The following is a 13,541-nucleotide window of genomic DNA, read 5'->3' as shown; positions in this document are numbered from 1 at the left end:
GGAAGATGATGGAAGGGCAAATCGAGTAAAAGGTAAACCGTGTCGCTCTGTTATTTCCTGGTTTTTAGGGGGTAAGTGCGGAACACAGGCGCAACGCTTCAGAAAGTTACCGTTTTACCATTAAATGCAACAAGCCCACGGCCCCACGACATGCAGTAATTGCGCAAAGTGGACGTTGGATTGACTGGTTGCCGCGGCGAACCGACATGTGCAGCCCTTTCCTGCCACTTGTCCGTGCGTTGTTTGGGGCCTAACCCAAGACGCTGCGCCTACTCGTATGGCTCATGCCCGGGGGCTTATGTCGATGAAAATAGGAAGGGGTATATGTTTTTCCCTGACTTATGCACGGATGACATCGGGCCATGCGAGAGAACAAGAAACCAAGATATTCAAAGGACCAACATGGAAAACAAAAGGACCAAGATCAAGCTAGAGAAGCCAGATACCATGAGGAGAAGCCTCCCCTGCCGAGCGAATGAACTTGGCAAGGGCAGAGCCACCCCTAAAGAAGGCAACCAAGACATCCCGGCAGGGCCTTCCGGGACTCACGGAGGCAAGAAACACCTCATCAACCACTCCCCCACGACCCACGTCATGGATCAGTGCGGTGTCAAGCCGCAAAGTAATTAAGTGGCAACCACTCGCCACATGGCAGCCCCTTTCTACAGGAAAACCTACAAATGCCACCCATCCTGCGAGGTGTCGAACAAGCAGGCGTGGAGCTGGCAGAATAAGCCCCGCAAGGCTTGCCGGGAAAGCAACGATGTGACGTTGAGCGGCACATTTAATGCACCCTGTCAACCTGCAGAGTTAGGTATGATAGCACTATTTGCTATCTTGTCCGTGTATAATGACTGATTTGCCATTGTGGTGACCCCTTAACCTGTAAAAGGAGGCCCATGGAAATCGTAGAAGGGGTTTGGTTTGCGGGGTTGGAGAGTTAGATGCCCATACACACGTAGCCACTGCCGGGCAAGTGTACTACGCTCCACCATCATTCTTCCACCATCAATCCACAGAAGCAGGAGTAGGGTTCTACGCCTCGCGGTGGCCCGAACCTGGTTAAAATTGCTCGTGTGATCCCTGCCGCGCTGCTCCACACTCCTCTGCTCTTCGTGCAACGCGACATCGCCCCTGCTTAACCAGCAAGGGGCCCCTTGGTCCCATAGGTGGTCGTGACACTAGGGGCATAAAACGATAGCACTTGTTTGGAGGCAAACCAATGAATAAATTTTATTTTTGCCTTTTTCTTTCCGTTCTTGAGTGTTTACATAATTATGCTACTATTATGATTACCTCTTTTATGTTTTGTTTAGTGTTTGTGCCAAGTAAAGCCTTTGGGATCATGCTGGGTGATGGTTGATTTGATCTTGTTGAAAAACAGAAACTATTGCGCCCAGTAGTAGAATTATTTAAAATCACAGAAGCGTCATAAAATTCTAGTTATTTCACACAAGATTGATATACAAATTGCTTACGTTGTCCTAAGTTTTCAGACTTTTTGGAGTTACAGAAGTATATGAAGTTTCCAGATTATTACAGACTGTTCTGTTTTTGACAGATTCTTTTTTGCTTTGCGTTGTGTGCTTATTTTTATGAATCTATGGATTGTATCGGGGGATATAAGCCATGGTAAAGTTAGAATATAGTAGGTATAATGCAAAAATAAGTTATGAATGGGTTTGAAACAGTACTTAGAGTGGTGATTTGCTTTGTTATACTAACGGATCTCACGAAGGTTTTGTTAAGTTTTGTGGGATTGAAGTTTTCAAATTTTAGGTGAGATCACGGTGGATGAAGGTATAAGGAATGAAAAGATCCTAAGCTTGGGATGTCCCATGGCACCCCAAGTTATTATTCAAGAAGAACCATGCAACTAACCTTAGGGATGCCCCGGAAGGCATACCCTCTTTCTTCTAACGACCATCGGTATTTTACTTAGAGCTATATTTTTATTCGTCACATATCATGAGTTTTGCTTGGAGCATCTTGTATTATGTGAGTCTTTGCTTGTTTTGATTTTTAGTTTGTGTCATCTATCCTTGCTGGACACACCTATTTTAGAGAGCCAAAATTATGTTATGATTTGTTAGAATTGCTCTTTATGCTTCACTTAATTTTTTTGAGCTATGGAATTGCTCTAGTGCTTCACTTATATCTTTTTGATCATGGTGTGCTTTAATATTTTTGAAGAAATGCTCTCATGCTTCACTTCGATTTATTTGAGAGTTAGAATTTTTTGAAGAAATTCTCTCATGCTTCACTTATATTATTGAGAGAAGAAACTTTTATGCTCATGTTCTTCACTTAAATTTGTTTGATCTTACCAAAAGTAACATATGAAACTAGTCCCAAAGTGATAGATATTCAAGAGGGATATAATAAAACTTTCATGGAGATCATTAGACAAATTAAACTTGATTCTTTGTAATAGTTTTGAGATATGATAATGGTGATATGTGAGTCATGTTGGTGAGTAATTATGCTTTAGTAAGAATATTGGTGTTAAGGTTTGTGATTCCCTATGCAAGCACTAAAGTCAATAGTTATGCAATGAAATTATGTCCTACTTATGGTGCATTATTCGATGTTAGTTATGCTTAATGCTCACTTATGTGATTTTTCATTTCTTGGTTGGTTGCTTCTCAATCTATTGGCTAGCCTCCACTTATACTAAGTAGAAATACTACTTGTGCATCCCAAATCTTTAAACCCAGTTTTGCCATATGAGTCCATCATACCTACATATATGTGGTATTTCCATGTCATTCTAAGCAAATTTATATGTTCCATCTCTAATTTTCAAAATGAATTTCCTTTTTGTGTGCTCGTACTGCTCATGAAGCGGTAGGGGCTGGCCAATATTTTTCATGGTAGATTTGTTATTCTCAAGATGAGTGTTTATTCAGTTGTCATTGCATAAGAGTACATCGGTAATAGGGATGCCTAGTCCCGAAATGAAAATATATATTTTATGTTGTCAAATAATAAATTCTTTGAAACATGTTTGTATGAAAGGCACCCGTGGATACGGCTAGCCATGGATTGTGAAAGAATCTATTTATATATAAAAAGTACTTTATGAGCTAAGCAGAAAAAAGAAAATTAGTCTAGAAATTACCACAAAAATTAGAAACATCTAACCGTTAATTTAATCGTCAAAAAATATATGGCCGTCATATTATATTTAACTTTAAAATTACCCACCATTGCCATTATATTGGAATGGGAAAAAAAAACTTCCCTCACGTCTACCTTTTTTCCCTTTAAAATATCTTAACCTATCGAGGAGAACTTACAAATAGGAAGAAGCGATCTAACAAAACCAGACCTATGCTAAGGAACCCTAGCTTGCCTTGGAGCAATACCACACAACGATCTAGGTTTCCAGGCATACATCCTCCCTCCTCTCAGATCCACGCTTCCAGGCATACATCCTTCCTCCTCTCAGGTGAGCCATCAAGACTTCCACCCCTACGTCCTTCCTCCTCTCTAAGGTCTTTTTTTGGCTCAGGCAAATAGGGCCGGAAGACACATGTTGCCCCTCCAATGTGGATCTCACAACAATATGCAACATGAGCAGCAACCCAAGCCAAGATAGGTAGGTTGATCACTTCTCCCAAATAATCCAACCCTGCACTAATCATTTGCATGTATTCTCTTTTGTTTTTGTTCCTAATACCCTATATACTAATCTCACAATCAGTCTTACAGTCCATCACATATTCTTTACGCCAATCTCATGATCCCATAAAAAAACTGACGATAGGTTAGACTTGTACCCATCATAGGCAACCCTCCAGCTTTTTAACTCTAGTTTTTGCAGACGATGTAGCTATCACTCCAAATTAATATACACCACCATGATGGCTTTCCCTCAAAGAAAAAGAACTCTATAAGCAAGTGCCCCAATATCCTCGATTGCGCCATCGGTCCATCAACCAAGCCTCCAGTAGGTACCATCTGCATAGATCGTATAGAAATGACATGTAGTTTAATATTTCTCAAAAGCAAGAACAGAAACAGTAGTACAACTTATGTCTTCAATTCATGGTATGACAACACAATCAATTAAGCTTTTTATTCATGTCCTAAATTCCCTTTGTGACTTTTCAGTAGTTATTTTACATCAACTTTGCATCCTTGATTGCAATCTAATCTTATTCTTAGAGTTCAATATTTTCTCAATGATAAGAACAAAAATGGCAGTACAATCCACGTCTTCAGTTCAAGGTGCAACAAAACAATCAAATAGCTTTAAGTTCGGATCAAGCTCTAAGTTCCCCTTGCAATTTTTTGGTCGTTATTGTACATGAACTTGCCATCCTCAATTGCAATCTTATTATTCACTAAATATATGCTTTTATGGACTTGCATGTAACTACAATAGTAGGATAAGAGATACTCACAGTATGCGTATTTTCACATGAAGACTGGAATTTAATACCCACTAGTATTGGAAGTTGATCTCCTTTATTTCTACAACAAAGAAGAAAATTTGTCAACAGAAAAAAATAAAAAAACAATCAAAGCATAAATTTTAAAAACCTTAAGGAGTACCCCGTGGTGATTTTATGATATATCTAATCCTCTTTAATAATATATGCATTCTTTATTATTTAGGAAGAAACAAAGAAAGTTAAAGGTCGGCCACATAGCAAAAATGTGAGAAACCTACCAAGGTGGTTAAAAGCATCAAATGTACAATCCAACAAGCTTGTCCGTTACTAACCATGAATCTTCAAAAGGTGGTATAATAACAATCTCACAACTAAAATATATAATGCAACAAGTCAAGTTAGGCACATGTGGGTTTGTGATTAAGATTGGACGAGAAAAATATTTCAAATTATTATCTTACTTATGTGAATCCAGTCAATAAACAATGGAAAGAGGTGGAAAAACTACATGCAAAATATTCAGATTGTACAAGTCCATGTTCTCTTTCAAATCAACGGGAGGAAAGGTAGACACAGAAATTAATAATAGTTGTGGACCTTGTGTGTTTGTGAATGAACGGCCAAAAATACCACATAACAGGAACTCTACTACCTGAAGGTAAAGCCAAACCATGCACAATGCAGTTATGCACCTATGACCCTACAAATGAGGTAAAAACTGGATTAACACATCAGCATCAGAAGATACAAGGGAGTCAACAGATCATCACATTGTCGAGGGCCTTAAAATATGTTGGGTAGAGATAATAGACTAGCAAAACAATTAGAATGTAAACCAAAGTTGCAGGCTTCATTGTGAATGATACGATAGGGAATAGAAAAGGACGGTATATCATTGTACAGTACAAAGACATTACACCGAGAAGAATATCAAAGAACCATTCATAATTCATGGCTATGCGATATCCACTATTATTCCCCAACAAAGAAGAACAGAGAAAATACACATTACATATTAAAAGAAGGTGCAAAATGCAAGAGAAAGCATGTAACAATGTTGGAATACTTTGAGAGTCATATACAACACCATACTAACCAATCGAAACACTTCCTGGTGTGTGAAAAGCTTAAATTGCAGTTTAGTGTGGATGCCCTTGCATGCATTTTGCAGTACAAACTGGACTGGATCAAAAGACGCCAAGGAAACCTAAGAATGGAATTATATGCTGGCTTGCAAGAGGCAATAGAAAGAGGAGATACAAGGGATGAGCAAGTATGAAAGAGAATACTACTCCCATGTGCCATCCAGCTTCATAGATAGCCCAAGATACAAAGAAAAAAAACTACCAAGATGCTATGGCAATATGTGAGTGAGCTGGATACACAGACCTATTTGTGACATTCATGTTCAACACAGCTTGGCCGGAGATACATTCTATGCTACAAGAAGTAGGCCAAGCTGCATCAGAAAGACCTGATATTGTTGACCAAGTGTTCAACATAAAGCTCAAGGAGTTCTTGAGAGACATAAGAGAAAGGAGATACTCAAAACACTTGCAAGTAATACCATGCTGACTTGATCACACCTGTTATTTTCTTTTCTATAGCAAATGAACTAACAACAAGGATGATGTGATCAAGAACATAGTCAACACAAAAATATTCTAAAGTTAGGAACGAAAAAAACACTTACATATGCTACTAGCCTTTTTGGATAACCATAAGCAGATGGAAAATTAGTACACTGCAAACTATCCTCAAAATAAATTTGAATTTTCTATGCTAACATGATATGGCAGAACCGATATGATCTACTACTCCCAGAAAGTATTGCAAACATGAATGAACATTCAATGGAAGTATCTCAATAATACCAATTGTTGACACTATATATAATCTAATATTTCAAGCTTATTCTATTGTACAAGAGAATAGTGACAACATCCATGGATCGTTATAGTTCATATCAAAAATACAATAGCACCTATTTTGATAATCACTCATTAAAATTAATTCTTTCTTTGGAAAATAGAAAAACTATAGCTAATTAGAAATGAAAAGAAACAATTTCTTAATTTTTTGAATATGAATGGGGGTAGGGGGCCTAACACTTCAGATGCCAGTCCCAAGTACGGAAAAAGTGTATGGAGGCATAAACAGATTTACATATTTCACTAGCAAGTCGTACCTTAACGTAAATTATATTGGTTTAGCCATACACATGTAGGGAAAGGATAAGGCAGAAGATTTTTTTAAGAGTATGAGATAGGTATGAAAGGAAGAAGGGGGCGACCTGTAGTTGAAGAATGAGCCGACGAAGTGAGGCTTCCACTGCTGAGGATGAAGATGACCTGCCGGGGCGCCTCGATCTGGGCCGGCCATGATGTCATGGAAAACGATGCCACCAGCATCCTCACAATCGAGGTGGATTCAATCTGGATGTGGGAGACGAGATCCACGCCCACGTCGCCTCCAGGGACGCCGACAGCAGCGGCACTGTCAAGATCGACAAGCTCGCCTCCTCCATTGCGCAACCTCTCATCGAGCCTTGCTAACCCTCCACCGCCGTTGACCGGCCTGGCAGATCGAGGAGGCGTACAGGGAGCCTAATCAGGCGGACGAGGTGGCCACCTCATGGCCACGACAGTCAGCTGAGCTGCAGAGGTGCGTGCAAGTGTGCAAGAGCAAGGTCACGACAAGGAATCAAGAAGGGAAACTAAGGTGGTGTTCACCGGTGGAATGAATTTTGTATAGATTGGATAGAAGGAGATGAAAAGGGGATCAGGCAAGAGAGCCGTGTGAGACTGTGAGGTAAGTGATCCTAGAGCCTCTCGTGATCCTATGGGGCTTCCACTAGAAAAAATGTGTGCACGCTGTCTACAGTGTACCCTTGCGCGATTCTCTCGGGCTTCCACCATACAGAAAAACGTTTTTACTACAAAAACACTAATTTCCTATTAATCAGTGATTGCGAACAGTATTGTATACATCCCTAAAAATAGATGGAGTTCACATACGTGTGTTGAGACTACTAAATTATAGTCTAATTTTCTATGCTGTAAATGTTCTGAACAAATCAGAATATATAGTACATGATCATAAAGAAAACATATTGAACCGATAACAATCATTGATATTTGAAGTATGCATATGGAAGTGCAATTTCATGTCAAGTCGGTACAAACTATCAACACAATAGTACGGCCACATCCGGCAAACGCACGGTTGGGGAGGTGCTCACAAAGAATTTGATGACAAAGTCTTTGCCCAATATTTCCCAAAAGTGAAAGGGGAATTATTCTTATCTTATCATGAAAACTACCAAACATATGCTCATGGGTAAAATCATGTTTACAACCACCAATTGACGAACAAACGACAAAAATGACAAAATGTTTATAAATGTCATCACACTTGGTTCCAAATCTTCTTTACAGAAATAAAATAATATGCTCCAACTAATAAACTTCATAAAATTCTAGCCCGCGCATCGAGCTGGCCACTTTGCTAGTGGTAAAAAAGGAATAAACTTTATTTTATGTTTGGGAACCGCCTATGATATATCTAGCATGGAAAGTGTTGGGAATTACTCAGTCGTTTTCGCTGATGGGAAAAGTATGCCTCTCAAGACAAATTATCTCTCAATTTAAGCTTTGAGCTCTGGCACCTCTACAAATCCCTACTTCCCTCTGCGAAGGGACTATCTATTTACTTTATGCAATTTTCATTTTTATTTGGGTCTCCATCTTGTTTTATAAAGCACCGACTAGGGAGCACTATGATCATACTTGAGCATTGGATGTAGCTAATATGCGAGCGTGTTTCATGAATGGATCAATGATTGATCATGATGGGCTAGGGATAACTTTCTTTAGTGTTGATATTTTGAAAGACATGGTTGCTTGTTGATATGCTTGAGTATTGAAATCTTCATGTCAAAACTAGACTATTGCTTTGAACCATACAAAAGTCCAAATGTCCATGCTACAAAATAAAAGAATATGTGAGGAACATGTTAGGCAGCATTCCACATCAAAATTTCTGTTTTTATCATTTACCTAATCGAGGATGAGCAGGAATTAAGCTTGGGGATGCTGATACGTCTCCAACGTATCTATAATTTTTGATTGTTTCATGGTTTTATATTATCATTCTTGGATGTTTTCTAATCATTTTATAGCAACTTTATATCATTTTTTGGGAGTAACCTATTGACATAGTGCCCAGTGCCAGTTGTTGTTTTTTGCTTGTTTTTTACTTTGCATAATACTAGTACAAAACGGAGTCCAAACGCAGTAAAACTTTCTCGATATTTTTTCCGGACTAGAAGACACCCAGTGGGCCAAAGAATTACCTGAGGAGAGGCCCGTGGGGAGCACAACACACTAGGCCGCGCCCAGGAGCCCAGGCGCGCCCACAGGGGTTGTGCCCCCTGCACTGCCTCTTCGCCCTATAAATTCCCAAATATTTCAGAAACCCTAGGGGAGTCGACGAAACACAATTCCAGCTGCCGCAAGTTCCAGAACCACGAAATCCAATCTAACACCATCATTGAGGGGTTCATCATCCTCATCGGTTCCTCTTTGATGATGTGTGAGTAGTCCATCATAGACCTATGGGTCCGAAGGCTGTAGCTAGATCACTTCCTCTCTCTCTCTCTCTCTACAATCATCCCTTAGAGATCTATTTGATGTAACTCTTTTTGCGATGTATTTGTTTGGATCCGATGAACTTTGAGTTTATAATCAGATCTATATCCATGAATATTATTTGAGTCTTCTTTGATCTCTTATATACATGATTATTTATAGCCTCGTATTTCTTCTTCAAATCTTTGGTTTAGTTAGGCCAGCTAGATCGATTTTTCTTGCCATAGGAAGATGTGCTTTGTGATGGGTTCTTTCTTGCGGTGTTCTTTCCCAGTGAAAGAAGGGGCAACAAGACAACATGTATCGTTGCTATTAAGGATAACAAGATGGGGGCTATTCCTACATGAATAGATCTCATCTACATCATGTCATCATTCTTATTGCATTACTCCATTTCTCCATGAACTTAATACATTAGATGCATGCTGGATAGCAGTCGATGTGTGGAGTGATAGTAGTAGATGTAGGCGGGAGTCAGTCTACTAATCTTGGACGTGATGCCTATATATTGATCATTGCTTTGCATATCGTCATAATTATTCGATCTTCTATAAATTGCCCAACAGTAATTTGTTTACCCACCACATGCTATTTCCTAAGAGAAGCCACTAGTAAAATCTACGGCCCCCGGGTCTATTTTTATCATATTTGCTTTGAGATATATTTTTATTCGCATTTATTTTCAGATCTATTATTCCAAAAGCCCAAAAATGCATTGCCGCACTTTTTTATTACTTATTTAATTTCGCATTTTATCGAGAGCTATTTATCCAATCTACCACAAATATTCTCCCGTCAACTTGACAATTTCTGGCGCCGTTACCCAGTAGCGATTGACAACCCTTCATACGCGTCGGGTTGAAAGTATTTGTTCTTTGTGTGCAGGTACCGTTTACATAGTGTTGCTTGGTTCTCCTACTGGATTGATACCTTGGTTTCATAACTGAGGGAAATACGTACTATAGCTGTACTGCATCACCCCTTCTTCTTTGGGGAAATACCGACACAGTTTCAAGCGACATCATGGTGCTATTGTACATCCATGTTGATGGAGACTTGAACCCACAGAGGGTAACCATTGCGCGAGTCCACAGACGGTTCCACCCATGAAGGGTCCATGAAGAAGCAACCTTGTCTATTCCATCATGGCTTACGCCCACGGGGGACTAGCCTCACTTGGATAGATCTTCACGAAGTAGGTGATCTCCTTGCCCTTACGAACTCCTTGGTTCAATTTCGCAATATCTTTGAGGCTCCCAAGTGACACCTAACCAATCTAGGAGACACCACTCTCCAAAAGGTAATAGCTGGCGTTGTTGATGATGGCCTCCTTGCTCTTGTGCTTAAAATGATAGTCTCCCCAACACACAATCACTCTGTCAGGACCCCGACTCAATGCCACATAGGTCTAGCATGTAACACCTCATATCACTTTGCGGCCTCACGCACGGTATTCCCACGGGTGTCGCCTTACCTTTGCCCGGGACCGTTTGCACCTTTTGGCACACGTATATGACAGTGTCGCTAGCACCCATATGATAAGGAGCCCGGGCTGACATGGCTAGTCGTAAATCCAAAGTGGCACAGACTTACAGGGACAGGCATCCATGACCCAGCATCGAACGTGTCGGTCATCAGCGAGTGAATCCAGGCTGTAGCACTGGGCTAGCAGGACTCCGGTGAACCGGGCTGTAGCAGGCTAACAGGACTCCGGTATTCATCGCGTGACATTTCCCCAAAGGGACAGACACAGGAACGAAGAAGGACACATGCCGGCCAGCCTAAGTGTCCCGGAGCAGTAGCAAGCTACCATGGCTCGGTGGAAACACTAGGAGACATTTCCCGGTAAGAGAGGCTACCAAGGATAAACAACTAGGTTGTCAGATCCCACACATACCAAGCATTTCAATAACATACACACAATATGCTCGATATGTGCAAATACAACATGGCATCACAACATGACTCTACAACTCAAGTATTTTAATCAATAGGCTCCGAGGAGCGAGATATTACAAACATGGGTCTCATGACCCAACACTCAGAGCATACAAGTCAAAGCACAAGCGGAAGCTATCATGTCTGGGTACAGACATCTATAAATGAAAAAGGCTGAGAAGCCTGACTATCTACCAGATCCTGCCGAGGGCACAAGATCGTAGCTGAGGTAACAAGCTAAACGTCGAAGTCCATGCGGAACTACTAGTGAGACCGAAGTCTCTCTGCAAAAACATAAAATAGGCAAACGTGAGTACAAATGTACCCAGCAAGACTTACATCAGAACTATCTACATATGCATCATTATCAACAAAGGGATGGTGGGGTCTAACTGCAGCAAGCCAGCTTGGACTCGGTGGCTATCCTGAACTACGACTGCAAGTAACTCTTTTGAGGTGGCGCACACGAGTCCACATATTCACCATATCAATACACCACTATGGAACCGCTCCCGTCTCCCTACGAGAACGCCATCCATAGCACTCACGCTTATCTTGCGTATTTTAGAGTATCCACTTTCAATTGTCTATGAACTGATATAAGCAACCCAGAAGTCCTTTTCCGCGGACACGGCTATTCGAATAGATGATGTTAACCCTGCAGGGGTGTACTTCTTCACACACGCTCTCACCACTTACCGCCGTTTACACGACATGTACTCGGCAACCTTCAAGCGGAAGCCCAACGTGGGTGTCAGCCACGGCCTGCCTAAACACTCAAGTCTCTAGTCCAGGTTTATCGCCTATTCGGGTTCCATCCATGAGGAGATCCGGCCGGAGTTTCGCTCACAGCCCCAAACGATGTGAACAGGGTTCCGTGACACCAAACGGGCGCCCGGTTTACCCGGCCACGTGCCTACCGCATCACAGCCCACCCCTACGGTCAGTGCTGCGCACGGCCTCCAGCATACTACAAACACCAGAAACTACTTGCAACTCCTGGACAGAGGACAAGGGTGATCAAGAAGCCGAGAGGGTCCATTGGTTTCGGGCCCAATGCGTGGTAGTAGCTGAATCATGGATCACAAACACAGAACTAAGTTCCTGAGGACAGCTGCAATGAGACAACCCACCATGTACTCCTACATGGCCTCTCACTGCTACCTTTACCAAATCGTGTTCACACACTTAGCTCACACACAGTAGGACATGTTCACACACCTCTGATTCATCCCGGATGAATCAGACCTGACTCAACTCTAAGCAGTAGCAGGCGTGACAAACAAGCATGAATGAGTAGGCACAACAGGGCTCAAACAACTCCTACTCATGCTAGTGGGTTTCATCTATTTACTGTGGCAATGACAGGTCATGCAAAGGGTAAAGGGGTTCAGCTACCGCAGCAAGTAACAAATATGTTGTTGTTGTCCTAATGCAGTAAAGAGAGCAGGAGCGAGAGAGTGGGATTTTATCGGAATGAACAAGGGGGTTTTGCTTGCCTGGCACTTCTGAAGATAACATTGAGTCTTCATCAGTGTCAACGATCACATCATCAGTATCACGTCTATCGAGAGGGGACAAATACCGGCAACACAGAAGGGAACACAATCAATGCAATGCACAATATGATGCATGATCATGACATGGCAAAATGAATGTGTTTTGGGCTAATGCATCTAAAACCAGATTAAATGAAGTTGGTTTGAATACAAGATTCAAATTCAAACTCCATATGTGATTATTCAAATGCCATTTAATTGATTTGTGCTATAAAGCAGCTATAAGTTGTTCTAACATGCATGAAAATGGTACAGATGGATTCCTTGAATTTTTCTGATAATTTTTCATATATAAATTATTTAATTTGAAGTTACGGTTGAATTTCTATGAATTTTAGAAGTTTATACAATTTTCTGGAATTTTCTGAATTATTTTAAATCCAGAAAATGGTTAACTGCATCAGCATTGCGTCACTATGACGTCAGCAGGTCAACAGACGCTGCTGCTGGTCAAACCTGACGTGTGGGGTCCACACGTCAGTGACACAGGTTAGTTAACCGGGTTGATTAGGGTTAAACTAATACTAATGAAAATGTCAGCAGGGCTGGACCAACATGTCAGTGGCTTAAATAATTAACTAATTTAATTAGTGTTAACTAATCTAACACCTAAACTAATTAACAGGGGCTGGCCCCACCTGTCATCGACCCAGGGGGGGTTCCGCCGTGGTCAAGTGGGTCAACCCACCGGCGGCTTGACGCCGGCGAGGCCAGCCGCGGTGGCGAGCCTCGGGTTTTGCCCACAGGGCTCGGTTTGGCGTGCGGAGCACAGCTTCGGGATGCGGACGCTCGTCCGCATCCAACTGTGGTGGTGGCGCGGCCGGGGAGTGGCCGGAGTGGTGCCGGCGACGAGCTCGGCGGCGGCCGAAGCTCGGGTGCAAGTGGGGATGGGGCTGCGGTGCGCAAACGAGCGCGGCGAGGTGCCACGGAGGCTCTACGCGATGCGGGGAGCGTGTTGGGCGCATGCCCGGGACCAAATGGTCACCGGAGCTACG

The 13,541-nt window shown here is 41.8% G+C and overlaps 1 long non-coding RNA gene across 2 annotated transcripts; it reads right to left on the bottom strand.

Moving 5' to 3' along the window:
- Nucleotides 1-3,410: 3,410 nt before the first annotated feature.
- LOC119367693 lies at nt 3,411-7,210 on the bottom strand. Of its 2 annotated transcripts, XR_005176397.1 has the most exons (4): nt 6,694-7,210; nt 5,053-5,100; nt 4,410-4,479; nt 3,411-3,963 (listed from the first exon to the last, which is right to left on the bottom strand). It is a non-coding gene; the product is annotated as an uncharacterized LOC119367693 (long non-coding RNA). The 2 variants fall into 2 exon arrangements; XR_005176396.1 differs by lacking the exon at nt 6,694-7,210 and having other exon boundaries at nt 5,053-6,683.
- Between the last annotated feature and the right edge of the window lie 6,331 nt (nt 7,211-13,541).

Source organism: Triticum dicoccoides, chromosome 2B (assembly GCF_002162155.2).
Source record: "Triticum dicoccoides isolate Atlit2015 ecotype Zavitan chromosome 2B, WEW_v2.0, whole genome shotgun sequence".
Taxonomy (NCBI): Eukaryota; Viridiplantae; Streptophyta; class Magnoliopsida; order Poales; family Poaceae; genus Triticum; species Triticum dicoccoides.
This window is presented reverse-complemented; position numbering and strand designations above follow the sequence as displayed.